This window comes from Saccopteryx bilineata, chromosome 4, assembly GCF_036850765.1.
Source record: "Saccopteryx bilineata isolate mSacBil1 chromosome 4, mSacBil1_pri_phased_curated, whole genome shotgun sequence".
Lineage (NCBI taxonomy): Eukaryota > Metazoa > Chordata > Mammalia > Chiroptera > Emballonuridae > Saccopteryx > Saccopteryx bilineata.
In genome coordinates, this window is record NC_089493.1 from 244,724,409 (window position 1) to 244,738,966 (window position 14,558).

At 43.2% G+C, this 14,558-nt stretch overlaps 1 pseudogene; it reads left to right on the forward strand.

Moving 5' to 3' along the window:
- The first annotated feature begins 2,035 nt into the window (after positions 1-2,035).
- LOC136335667 (keratin, type I cytoskeletal 18 pseudogene) lies at positions 2,036-3,319 on the forward strand (annotated as a pseudogene).
- The last annotated feature ends 11,239 nt before the right edge of the window (positions 3,320-14,558 follow it).

Consider the following 14,558-nt stretch of genomic DNA (forward strand, 5'->3'; position numbering starts at 1 on the left):
CATAAGATTCTTTTTGACAAACTAAATGTCCCTAAAAAATAATCTTCCAGTTTTTTGTTGCTTCCTTCCTTCCATCCTTTCTTCTTATGGACTCCCTGCTAAATGGAGTCCAAATGTCAACAAGTCCTGCCTACTTACTCAAAGCCTCCAAACCAGGTGTACCCAAACTATGGTCCGCGGGCCGCATGCGGCCCCCTGAGGCCATTTATCCGCACCCCCCCCCCCGCCTCACTTCCGGAAGGGGCACCTCTTTCATTGGTGGTTAGTGAGAGGAGCACTGTATGTGGCAACCCTCCAACGGTCTGAGGGACAGTGAACTAGCCCTTGTGTAAAAAGTTTGGGGACCCCTGCTCCAAACAATATTTTAGAAGCTCACTCTTAAATATGAACAGGGAGTCAAGGCTCTCAGATAATTGAGGAAAACTAAAAGTATGAAAGAGAAGACAGACACAAGAATAAAGAAAATAAAAGCCTGACCAGGTGGTGCCACAGAGGATAAAGCATCAGACTGGGACACAGAGGACCCAGGTTCGAAACCCCAAGGTTGCTGACTTGAGTGCGGGCTCATCTGGTTTGAGCACAGCTCACCAGCTTAAACCCAAGGTCGCTGGCTTGAGCAAGGGGTCACTCAGTCTGCTATAACCCCCCGGTCAAGGCACATGTGAGAAAGCAATCAATGAACAAAGGTGTCGCAATGAAGGATTGATGCTTCTCATGTCTCTCTTCCTGTCTGTCTGTCCCTATCTGTCCCTATCTCTGTCTCTCTCTCTGTCCCTGTCTCACACACACACACACAAAAAAAAAAAAAAAAAAAAAAAGGAAAGAAAAGAAATCTGAAGGAAACAAATAGAGGAGGATATAAGATTTAAAAATCTATACCCCTAGGCCCTAGCCAGTTGGTTCAGTGGTAGAGCATCAACCCGGTGTGTGGATGTCCTGGGTTTGGTCAGGGCACACAGGGGAAGCAACCATCTGCTTCTCTCCCTCTCTCCCTCTTGCCTCTCTCTCTCGCTCTCTCTCTTCTCCTCCTGCAGCCATGGCTTAATTGAAATGAGTTGGCCCTGGGCACTGAGGATGGTTCCATGGCCTCCCCCTCAGATGCTAAGAAGAGCTCGATTGTTGAACAATATCCCAGATGGGCAGAGCAATCGACCCCTAGTGGGCTTGCCAGGTGGATCCCTTTCAGGGCACATGCAGGAGTCTTTCTCTGCCTCCCCTCTTCTCACTAAACTAAAAAAAACCAAAAAACAAAAAACTACACCCCTAGAGAAATAAGTGAACTTATTGTATCCTTATACCTAGAAATAGAGGTTATATAAAAGGCTAAATAAAAAAAAAAGAAGAAGAAATAAAAATATCTTCTGGGAATAAAAATTTAATCAAATTAAAACAGAAAGATTGGAGAATAAACTTGAGGAAATCTCCTAAAAACTAGCACAAAAAGACATTAGCACTAAAAATTAGGAAAGAAAACATAATTAACATATAGAATGAGTGTAACCAAAATGATCTCTTAAAATAGGGAAGTGAGAAAATAGAGAGGTGGAAAATATGAAAGTAATATGGTAAAACTTTTTAGCAGTAAAACAAAAATCTGTGGATTGAAAATGTCTTTTTTATGCCCAAGAAAATGGGCAAAATAAAACATATAGAAGTACATAAATTCTGAGATGTCAGAGTTCTGGGGAAAAGGAGAAGACCCTAATGGTTTCCAAATTGGGGGGGGGGGGTCATTTGCAAGGAAATGGGCATCAGGTAGAAATAGGATTTATTCAACAGCTACAATGAATGAATATTAGAGATCAATAAATATTAGAGATCAACAAAATAGTGCCTTCAAATATTTGAAAGAAAATAAAGGTTCAGCCTAGACTTAAATCTCAGTCAAATTATGACTCCAGGGAGTAGTTAGAATAAAGATATTTTAAGAAGGTTAAGAACTCTAAAATACTACCCATTTCTTCTTTTCTAAAGATACTGGAGGAAGAACAGCATGAACCTGAGTCTTGGCCTCTTGCCTTCCGCCCTGAATGACATGAGCTTCAGCACCAGCTCTAGCTTCTCCAATTACCAGACCCTGGGCTCCATGTAGTCACCCAGCCTCTGGGCCCAGCCAGCCAGCAGTGTGGCCAGCGTCTATGCTGGCACTGAGAGCTTGGGCTCCCGGATCTCCATGTCCCACTCCACCAGCATGTAAGGCAGTTAGGGATCCAGGGACCTGGCTGCAGAGATAACCAGGGGTCTGGAGGACAGAGAGAGTATCCAGAGAAAGAACGAGACTACTCAATGCCTGAATGACCCCCTGGACTCTTACCTGGAGTGGGTGAGTAGCCTGGAGGCTGATAATAAGAGACTGGAGAGCAAAATCCAGGAACACCTAGAGAAGAAGAGACCCCAGGTCATAGACTAGGGGAATTACTACAAGAGCATGAAGAACCTGAGGGCTCAGGTCATTGCAAGTTCTGTGGGCAATGCCCACATTGTTCTGCAGATTGACAATGTGTGTCTTGCTGCTGATGACTTCAGAGTCAAGCATAATGCAGAGCTGGCTATGTACCAGTTCATGGAGAGTGACATCAATGGGCTCTGAAAGGTCACTGATGACACCAATATCACTCAGCTGCAGCTGGAGACAGAGCTCAAAGCTGTCAAGCTGCTCTTCATGAAAAAGAACCACAACAAAGAAGTAAATGGTCTACAAAACCAGATTGCCAACTCTGGGTTCACTGTGCACTTGGATGCCCCCAAATCTCAGGACCTCAGCAAGATGATGGTGGACATCAGGCCGAGTATGACATGCCAGCTTGCAAGAACTGAGAGAATCTAGACAAGTACTGGTCCCAGCAGATTGAGGAGAGCACCACAATGGTCACCTTGCAGACTGTTGAGATAAGAGCTGCTGAAATGACATTCATGGAGCTGAGGTGTATGGTCCAGGCCTTGAAGATCGACCGGGACTCTGAGGAATCTAAAGGCCAGCCTGGAGAAGGGCCTGAGGGAGGTGGAGACATGCTGTGGCACGCAGACGGAACAGCTCAGCAGGGTCCTGATGCACTTAGAGTCAGAGCAGGCCCAGACCCCGGCAGAGGGGCAGCGCAGGCCCAGGAGTGCAGGCACTGCTGAACATCAAGATCAAGCTGGAGGCTGAGATTGCCACCTACAGCTGCCTGCGGGAAGAAAAGAAAGGCTGATTTTGGTGTTGCCCTGAACAACAGCAACCCCATCCAATCCATCTACAAGACTATAGATGGCAAACTATAGGACTATAGATGGCAAAGTGGTGTCTGAAATCAGTGACACCCAAGTTCTGAGGTGTTAAGACATTAGAAGAGGGGCACCTGCTTGGGGGTGGGTAGTAGGTGAATAAAAGCTCAGAGATAACAGAATATAAAAATAAAATAGCAAGCAAGCCTGGCCTGTGGTGGCGCAGTGGATAAAGCGTCAACCTGGAACACTGAGGTCGCCGGTTCAAAACCCCGGGCTTGCCTGGTCAAGGCACATATGGGAGTTGATGCTTCCTGCTCCTCCCCCCTTCTCTCTTCTCTCCTCCCTAAAAAATCAATAAAGACTTAAAAAAATATTTTAAAAAAATAGCAAGCAAATAGAAGACTTTCAATTCTCTTAACAACAGACTAGATGAACCCTTCCATTGAGGTTATTGAGGTCAACTGAAATATTTGTATGGAAAAAATACAGGATATATACATATGTACATATATCTAAATATATTATATACTTATTTAAGTAAATATATACATATTTTAGATATAATATATTAAATATCTATTTTATAAATACGATCTATATTTACATTATAATTTTTCTTATGAGTCTCAGATAGCTGATAAGACAGTGAAGGATTACCATGCCAAAATTTTGAAGAATATGAGCAGCAAGTACTCAAAGCTGCCTTTGCCCCAATCATGGAGAAACAGCTGCAGTAAGGAGCTGTGGTATTTGGCAGCCTCCCTGGGCAAAACAGATAAAAGGGCCTGCCAACTGGGGAGCCTGACAGATAGTCTCACACTAAGTTCAGGTCCTGAAGGGCTTTACTCTTAGAACAGAACTTCCCAAACCTGTCTGCACATTCAAGTCGCTGGAGAGCTTTTAACAATTCCAAAGCACAGGCCGCCCCACAGACTGATGAACTCCTAGTCCCCAGTGGGTGTGTGGAAGCTCTCCAGGCACATCCAAGGTGCGGATGAGTTTGGGAACCACTGTTGTGAGAGAGAGTAAATGGGAAGAAACACTGTCCTCATAGGGGTGACTCAGGGAATCTCCAGTCTCAGACTTCAATTAAGGTGTCCCTGTGAGTTAGAAGCAAATGAATATACTCTGTGGAGGGTTATGTTTTCATCCTTGGCCTCACATTATCTCTACAAATAAAATTTCAACTGTAATGTCAAGTATAAGGTCCCTATGAGGGAGAACCAGGGGGATGAAAAGACAATGAAAACAAACCCAGGAAGGGTTAGATCTAGGGATATCATGTAATCTCTTCTGACACCCTGGGTTCAATATGGAAATTTTTCTAGGAAAAGATTGAAGCCAAACAGTAATACACCTTCTAGATTATGATATAAAACAACTTCAGAACTCCAAGACAATAATGGCAAAGAAAAAAATGGAGGTGATAAAAAAAACAAGTATCCCTATATATTATGTTATGAGAACTAAAAAAAAAAGGTAAGCACTGGGGAAAACATTTCCAGAAGAATTCAATGAAAATAAATCCTCTTGTTTCAATTGTTTTTAAGCCACAAGAGTAAAATCCTTTTCTCTCTCTAGGGTAGAAAGAGATCAACAAAATCAAATGAAAAGCAATAGAAAAAGATGAGAATAGTTTTTATATTGCCCTGGAAAAGCCGCATGGATATTTCAGACCTTAAGAAGAATAGAATCGAAATCTAGACACCTCTGTCTCTCCCACCTCACAGTCATTCCCATATCTCCCCACTATTTATACAGAGACTTAATGGTTGGCTGATTTTTGCCAAGCACTGTGTTGGACCCTGGGGATGTAACAACCTCAAGTCCTGTTAGCAGAGGGAGTGGGAGAGAGAGCCAGATAAGCAACAGAACTCAAACATCGGGCTTGAGGTTTGTGCAGAGTGTGAGGGAGCGTGGAACTCAGACTGCCTCCCAGACAAGCCCATTATCTCCCCAACAGAGAGAAGTCACAGGAAGGAACAGCAATGAAACCTAAAAGCATTTTCACCTATGATTGCAAAATCAACGCCCTGTTAAGATCACTCAGACAAGAAAGAGTGAAGATGGGTTGGGGAAGGTGAGTCAAGCAGCAGGAGCCATGCTGTGTTCACAGGTGGTAGAAGGTCCTCAGCAGGCCGGCCAGCCCGCAGCTCCAGGCCCCTTCCCTCCCCTCCTAACCTTGCCCTGATCTCTGTGCCTGTCTGTACTAGCATCCTGGAGCTGCTGTCTCCTTGTCCTTTGGCCTCCCAGGAAGAGGCTGCAGTCCTGTGCACAGCAATGCTCTGCTGAGATGGCCCTGCAACCACCCCACTGCTCCTGCCACTCGGCTCTCAAGGGACAGGATACTTCTTTCCCCAACCTTCCATTCCTTCTCCACACGCACAAGTGTCCAGGCAGTCCCATTAGAAGAATCTGCACTTACAGATCTGAGATTCTGTACTGCAAGTACAATTCAAAGAACAGCTTCCAACAAGTGCCAAGAATGAGGCCTTCCCTCAGGGTCCCTAAGTTCCTCTGCCTCTCAGTGTCCAGCAGGCTGCCATTGTGGCCAGGAAGTGCTCCAGGATTCCTCAGAACCCAGGGAGGCAGTGTTTTCTCTTATTTCACCTTTGAGTGTGCTAAAACAGGGCTGGCCATCCACCCTGGTTCACATTATGTTCCATTATAATGATGAATAGTTCCCCATGCAGGGAAATCCCATCCCCCACACCAAGGGAATGACAGGGCCCTGTAGGACCCAACAACAGTCGGACACCAACAGTGTGCAGGTGGTACATTCAGCAAAACTTGGCTCATTTGGTCTTATATAATATTATGTGTGGGACATCAGCAGTCCAACCCAAGTTGCATTGTGGCACAATCAATATTGCCCTTTTTTAATCATACTTCCAGAGATGAGTCCACTGCTAATTAGGAATCCAACTAAAGTCCAAGTCCAGCCTTGTTACATGCTTTTCAGACAATCAAGCCAACTGTCAATAGGACAGTTTGTATAGCATGGTTTACCTCCAATGACAGGAGTCCCATGTGTTAAATGACTGAGCAATTTTAGCTGATATACAAGCAACTCAATAGACAAATTAACCTCGGGTCTAGCTACCAACCCTAACTGAAGAGGGAGGGAGGTAAATATCAGCTCAGAAGGAAGACTCCATCTGCAACACTTGGGTGTGTATAGCCGTATCCACAGGCTATCCGATAAACACGCTATACCACCTGCAAATGAGCTCAGTGAGGACACTGGGCCTTGGCGCTCCCCACTCACCCTCAAACCCAGCCGGACTGAGTCAATGTGACATGTGAGCGCAATAAAAGAGCAGGCCCTGGTACCTGGCTGCTCCGGGGTCAGTTTGCCATTTTTTTCTTTTATTCACTTCTCCTTACAATGTTTATATCACAACCGTTGATTCCGCTCTGCTTTCCATGGCTCCTGTCACATGAGACAATGATTGAACAAAGGAACGTCGCGGTGTCTGCGCTGCCCGAGAGCCTCTCAGGCTATGCATAGCTAAGTTTTCGATGGTAAAATCTGCAATGCTAGCCTAGAGTGGCATACAAATACCCTGTGGGTGTGGAGTATTCCCACTTTGCCCAGATGTCTAACTCTATATGGAGTTTTTCGTTTCTCAAATTAAGAAAATTTAGACTCGAGTTCTAATTCTAGTGTTTCTTCCAAATAGCTCACATTTCCTCTCCAGGCCTCAGTCTCTCCAACGGGAAAATGGAGCGGTTGGTCTGGGGTATCACTGACATCCCTCCCTGCTCTGACATTCTGTGGAACTACTCTTCTGGTGTCAGTTGTCATCTGGTTGTTGGACCTCATAAAATATTCTCTCTAGGCCTCAGCTTCCTCACTGGTAAAAGGGGTGCCAATATAACAGGCCCCTCACGAGTAGGTTGCGGGTTTTACTGGACAGTGCACACAAACACATGCCGCAAATGAGTGCACACACAGGCCCTCGGCGAGGGTCTGCTGTCTCCTCGAGTCTCAGTCTGTGAACGCTGAATGATACTTGCCAGTCTATCTTGTGAACATTTAAAAGAGCCTTTTGGGAAGAGATGGAAAGTAGTACTCACAATTAAGAAAAGCATATGCAAACGACCGGAATTATTATAATGCAAAAACGCCCTAAAATCAGAGTTTAAGACAGAGTATTAGCAGATTTGATGTTTCTGATTAATTTATTAAACAAACTAAAACCATAAACAGAGATATCTGCTTAAACCCCTGGATCTATCTCAGATGGGATTGCAAGAGGAATCGGATGGTTCCGGGCTTGCCGGGCCCAGAGCCGGGGCCACAGGGCATGCGCGAGGTTGGGGAAGGGCAATAGTGCGAGTGACTGTTGGAGGAAGGAGGGCTGCCAACGCCCAGGGAACCAGAGGTGATGGCAGCTGCAGCAGAGGAGTTCTTTCAGAACTGCTCACAGAGCACTTTCAGTCTTGTTAATATGAAGGGACCAACCACGCTAGAGGGAATTTTGCTTTCCTTGTTATGGAAAAGGTGAGCCTTCTTTCCCTGGGAGGGGAATCACCACATACAATAGTGTGCCTTTTGCAGCTGACAGGTCTCACAGAGTCCCACCCTTAGGTAGTGGGTCTTCTCAGGGGTCCCACAGGGAAGCAGGAGCCAAGAAATAGCTCTTGGGCAGGAATCTGGGCTTGACTATGGGTGAATCTTTTCTGACATTTTACTATGAAAAATCTCTTACACCACAATTGAAAGCACCTTCCAGCAAATACTAGCATAATCCCACCTGGAATCTATCATGACCACTTTCCTAAATCATGTCCATCCATGTGCCTATCCCTCTATTCATCCATACTCGATCTTAATTGGGGTGCATTTCAAAATATGAATCTCAGTACACTTCCCCCTAAATATACTGCTCACAAAAATGAGGGGTTCAGGAAATGTGCAGATACTCCAGTACTTCCAGCCTTTTGTACAGTACATTTTCACCAATGAAATAAAAGTTGGTTTTGCATCTCATTTGCATAATCAAACAACTCTCTTTGACTTGTCACTTGCTTTTCTGATGTTGTTTAATAAAAAATATCAAATGCTTCTTTTTTTTATTTATTTATTTTTTTTATAATTTTATTTTTTTAATGGGGTGACATCAATAAATCAGAATACATATATTCAAAGATAACAAGTCCAGGTTATCTTGTCGTTCAATTATGTTGCATACCCACCACCCAAAGTCAGATTGTCCTCTGTCACCTTCTATCTTGTTTTCTTTGTGCCCCTCCCCACCCCCTATCCCTCTCCCATTCCCCCCTCCCCCCGTAACCACCACGCTCTTATCAATGTCTCTTAGTTTCACTATTATGTCCCACCTACGTATGGAATAATACAGTTCCTGTTTTTTTCTGATTTATTTATTTCGCTTCGTATCATGTTATCAAGATCCCACCATTTTGCTGTAAATGTTCCGATGTCATCATTTCTTATGGCTGAGTAGTATTCCATAGTGTGTATGTGCCACATCTTCTTTATCCAGTCATCTATTGATGGGCTTTTTGGTTGTTTCCATGTCCTGGCCACTGTGAACAATGCTGCAATAAACATGGGGCTGCATGTGTCTTTACGTATCAATGTTTCTGAGTTTTGGGGATATATACCCAGTAGAGGGATTGCTAGGTCATAAGGTAGTTCTATTTGCAGTTTTTTGAGGAACCACCATACTTTCTTCCATAATGGTTGTACTACTTTACATTCCCACCAACAGTGGATGAGGGTTCCTTTTTCTCCACAGCCTCTCCAACATTTGCTATTACCTGACTTGCTAATAACAGCTAATTGAACAGGTGTGAGGTGGTATCTCATTGCCGTTTTGATTTGCATTTCTCTAATAGCTAAAGAAGATGAGCATCTTTTCATATATCTGTTGGCCATTTGTATTTCTTCCTGGGAGAAGTGTCTATTCATATCCTCTTCCCATTTTTTTATTGGATTGTTTGTTTGTTTGTTGTTGAGTTTTATGAGTTCTTTGTATATTTTGGATATTAGGCCCTTATCTGAGCTGTTGTTTGAAAATATCATTTCCCATTTAGTTGGCTTTCTGTTTATTTTGTTATCAGTTTCTCTTGCTGAGCAAAAACTTCTTAGTCTGATATAGTCCCATTCATTAATTTTTGCCTTCACTTCTCTTGCCATTGGAGTCAAATTCATAAAATGCTCTTTAAAACCCAGGTCCATGAGTTGAGTACCTATGTCTTCTTCTATGTACTTAATTGTTTCAGGTCTTATGTTTAGATCTTTGATCCATTTTGAGTTAATTTTTGTACAGGGGGAGAGACTGTAGTCCAGTTTCATTCTTTTGCATGTGGCTTTCCAGTTTTCCCAGCACCATTTATTGAAGAGGCTTTCTTTTCTCCATTGTGTGTTGTTGGCCCCTTTATCAAAAATTATTTGACTATATACATGTGGTTTTATTTCTGGACTTTCTATTCTGTTCCATTGGTCTGAGTGTCTATTTTTCTGCCAATACCATGCTGTTTTGATTGTCGTGGCCCTATAATAGAGTTTGAAGTCAGGTATTGTTATGCCCCCAGCTTCATTCTTTTTCTTTAGGATTGCTTTGGCTATTCGGGGTTTTTTATAGTTCCATATAAATCTGATGATTTTTTGCTCTATTTCTTTAAAAAATGTCATTGGAAGTTTGATGGGAATTGCATTAAATTTGTATATTACTTTGGGTAATATAGCCATCTTGATTATATTTATTCTTCCTAGCCAAGAACAAGGTATATTCTTCCATCTCATTATATCTTTTTCGATTTCCCTTAACAATGGTTTATAGTTTTCATTATATAAGTCCTTTACATTCTTTGTTATGTTTATTCCTAAGTATTTTATTTTTTTTGTTGCAATCGTGAAGGGGATTATTCTTTTGAGTTCCTTCTCAGTTGTTTCATTGTTGGCATATAGAAAGGCTATTGACTTCTGTATGTTAATTTTGTATCCTGCGACCTTACTGTATTGGCTTATTATTTCTAGTAGTCTTTTTGTGGATTCTTTGGGGTTTTCGATGTATAGGATCATATCATCTGCAAAAAGTGATACCTTTACTTCTTCTTTTCCGATATGGATGCCTTTTATTTCTTTGTCTTGTCTGATTGCTGTGGCAAGAACCTCTAGTACCACATTAAATAAGAGTGGAGAGAGTGGACAACCCTGTCTTGTTCCTGATTTAAGGGGGAAAGCCTTCAGTTTAGTGCCATTTAATATGATGTTAGCTGATGGTTTATCATATATGGCCTTTATCATGTTGAGATATTTTCCTTCTATACCCATTTTGTTGAGAGTCTTAAACATAAAATTGTGTTGTATTTTATCGAAAGCCTTTTCTGCGTCTATTGATAAGATCATGTGGTTTTTGTTCTTTGTTTTGTTGATATGGTGTATTACATTAACCTTTTTACGTATGTTGAACCATCCTTGAGATTCTGGGATGAATCCCACTTGATCATGATGTATTATTTTTTTAATATGTTGTTGTATTCGATTTGCTAGTATTTTGTTTAGTATTTTAGCATCTGTATTCATTAGAGATATTGGTCTGTAGTTTTCTTTTTTTGTGCCATCCTTGCCTGGTTTTGGTATGAGGGTTATGTTGGCCTCATAAAATGTGTTTGGAAGTCAAATGCTTCTTTTTTTTATCGCTTGATATTCATTCTTAAATATCCACTAATTTTTGTGAGCAGTGTACTTCAGCATGCATATTATTTAGATCTCAATGTCTGTTAACAGATCTTTCCTTCTGATATAAAATTTACATACTATGAAATTCACAAATGTTAGGTCCACAGGTGTTATGTTTTCAAAATGCATTCACCAGTGTAACCCAACCCCCTATCAAGATAGAGAACATCCAAACATCCCAAGGTTGGCTCACAGGTTTGCCATATGGCATTGGACCAGACCTGCTTAACTTCAATTCCTGCATGTCTCAAACGTTTCTGATCATAGGACCCTTTTTCCAAGTGCCAAGTTAAAAAATTCCATCTTAAGCCATTAAGCCTAGATGATACATTAAATACCATTTAGTCAAGCCCCCATAGTACAATTGAAGAAACCTAAGGACTAAAGATAGTCCCTAAGCCGGTGGCATGGTTACAACAAAAAAATTAATATTTATTGAGCAGCCCCTCCAAACCAGGAAATGTAGTGGGCACTGTGTATGTGAACCCTCATCCCAGCCCACCTCATAGGGTTGCTGTAAAGATGAAACACGATTGTCTATGTGGAGTGCCTGACACCAAGCAGACACTAAAAATCACCCATGCTTTTCTCCTCCGCTCCACACGACATGCACATACTACATCTCATTTAGTTCTCCTGGTAACCTGTGAGACAGGTAGGGGAGGTATTTTTATCCATGCTTCACAGAAGATGATACGGCTTCTCCCTGGTCATTATAAGTGATGGTGGCACCAGGAGCTAAACTCAGTGCCTTGACCCCAAATAATTTCAGGCAGAGATTTAGGAGATGTGTCCATGTCCCTGACAGGCCACCTGGGACTTGAGTGGAAGGGCAACTTGGGAATGCTAAGAAGCAACGAGTGAGAGGAGGCCAACTTGAACTGGCTAAAGAAGAAAGAAGGGAATTTACTGGCTGCTACAATAGAACCTCTCTCTCTCTCTCTCCAACCCTCTACCCTCCCCATCCCCAACATCCTTTTGTCTTGGCTCCACTCTCAAGCAGCACCACCCTCCGTGTGGCAAGATGAGTACCAGAAGGTTTTGGGTTATACCCATTCAGGTTAGCAATCTCAAAAGAAAGGGAGAACTTTCTATTGTAATGTCTGGCAAAAATTCAAGGATTGGGTTTATTGCACTAACTTGATTGTTGTGGCCATCCTTAAAACAACCATCACTTTTAAAAAAAATGGGATCTATTGCTTGGCCACCATGGGTTATAGACTACTGCTGTAAACGAAGGTGGGGTCAGCTCCTCTAGCTCCCATGGCCTGAAAGGGAGGGAGGGATGGTGCCCCTTAGGAAATCAATGAGCTGTTATCAAAGGGGAAAAAAGGTGGATGATATATGGTAGGCAGCAAAATCTAATTAACAAAAATAAGTCTAACAAAACTAGTAGGTGAGCTGGACAACTAATTATTCAAAGAGGGTTTACGAGAGCTCTTAAGAAACTCTCTAAACTTGGTCTTTTAGAGGTTTCCATGGAGATTTCATCACACAGCCATGACTGATTAAATCATTGACCATTGGCAATTGTGAAACTGGAAAATATATCAGAGTTCATGCTGCCTGTCACCAATTCAGAGAAAGCGACTGAATCTTTATGGGTGCTTTCTTCATCAAGGCTGGCAGTCTGGAGAGAGGGGGGTTACATTCCCAAATTATCTCTACTCCCTTTCCCCAGACAACTTTTTCACAAGGGTAAGAAAAGGGTAGGTAAGGGTTTGGAATTTCAAGGGAGAGTTCATCAGATCATAGTCAAACTTAATTGGTTTATAGTCAGCAGGTGTCCTTGGAGCACAAAGGCTTTGCTGCAGTTCCCTGAGGCACAAAGGTGGATCACTCACAAATCTCATTAAGTCCTGTGGGTCTGTTCATGTATCCCACAGTTCCTGGAACAAAGCTATTATTTGCATTAATCATAATGCCCACTGACCTTAACCAAAGCCACCATTACTCAATCAAAGTTAACTTTTGAGTTGCCCTTATTAACTGAACTCAATCTCTAGCCTCTCTCCTCCCATGAAGAAGGTTTGAGAGGAACAATGGTGGGGGAAACCTAAAAGTTCCAAACCTCTAATCACCCGTTTGGTCTTTCTAGCCACTCACTAGCGCTTACCTTGAATCTAGGGCTCCACTCATCCCTCAAGAGTCGTCATTAGCATTAAACTCAAGTAAAGTTGAGAGGAGCTCATGTTGAATAACAAAAGACACTACTAATACAAGGCCCAGCTGAAGCTCTTTCCACAAAGAAAATGCTGAAGAGTCGGCCTAGCGTGCGGAGGACCCGGGTTCGATTCCCGGCCAGGGCACATAGGAGAAGCGCTCATTTGCTTCTCCACCCCTCCGCCGCGCCTTCCTCTCTGTCTCTCTCTTCCCCTCCCGCAGCTGAGGCTCCATTGGAGCAAAGATGGCCCAGGCGCTGGGGATGGCTCTGTGGCCTCTGCCCCAGGCGCTAGAGTGGCTCTGGTCGCAACATGGCGACGCCCAGGATGGGCCGAGCATCGCCCCCTGGTGGGCAGAGCGTCGCCCCATGGTGGGCGTGCCGGGTGGATCCCGGTCGAGCGCATGCGGGAGTCTGTCTGACTGTCTCTCCCTGTTTCCAGCTTCAGAAAAGAAAAAAAAATTTAAAAAAAATTAAAAAAAAAAATGCTGAAGAGTTTCCTGATTCCCTACTTTAATAACAGATACAGAGTTGTAGACAGAAACGGGCCACATGGTGAACCTGACGCTCAGGGGAGCCTGCATGGTGGCCTTGCAAATTCAGAGACCTAAAGTAACCACACAGAATGGTCTGAAATCAAAATTTTCTAACTAAAAGTAGTTCATGGCAGGTAGTCATGTCCTAGGGTGGTATTTTTCTCTAATAAAGGTCAATGTTTACCTTAATTGAGACTGTTGTCTTCTTGCATCTATAATAATGTACCTGATAACATACCTTTATTTACTTATTTAGATTTAGAGAGAGGAAAGAGAGAGAAAGTGGGGGGGGGGGGGGGCGGAAAGCATGTAAAGCCAGAAGCCAGGGCTGCCATCACAGCAGCCTGGCCCATGCAGGTTCACACTGGATTCGGACAGTCGGTAAAGAAACAAAGGAGCCAAAAGCTGATGGGCCATAGTATTTAATCCTAGCTTGCACCCGGCGGGCAAGTAAAAACACACACTGGGCTCCAAAACCCACTCACATTCAGTGCTCACAAAGCTACTGACTTATCCGAGTTTCCTAGAATCAAAGGTTTCTAGCTCACCAGACTTATTCTCCTCAGTTCCCCTTCTCCTTCCTTCTCCCTGCACAAACTCTACACAAACTCTCTTCTCACTCAGCACTCCGCCATCTTGGCTGCTTCTCCTGGCCTCTTCCACGTGGCCTTTCTCTGCTCTGCTCTCTAACGCTAATCCCAGGAACCAAGAGAGCAAGCTCCCGTTCTGCCCCCATTTTATAGTGTAGATTCAAAACCTTTAATCCAATATACAAAATAGGGAAGTCTCTAATACAGTCACTTATCAGAGACATGATAGGATTGCACCACCCCACATCAAAAAGGGTGGGAAAGGCTTATCCCAAAACCAAGTCCCAGGCTACAAGGATCCTGCCTGCCCACAGCCTGCCCCCAACACACATTAATATCACCTGGGCTAC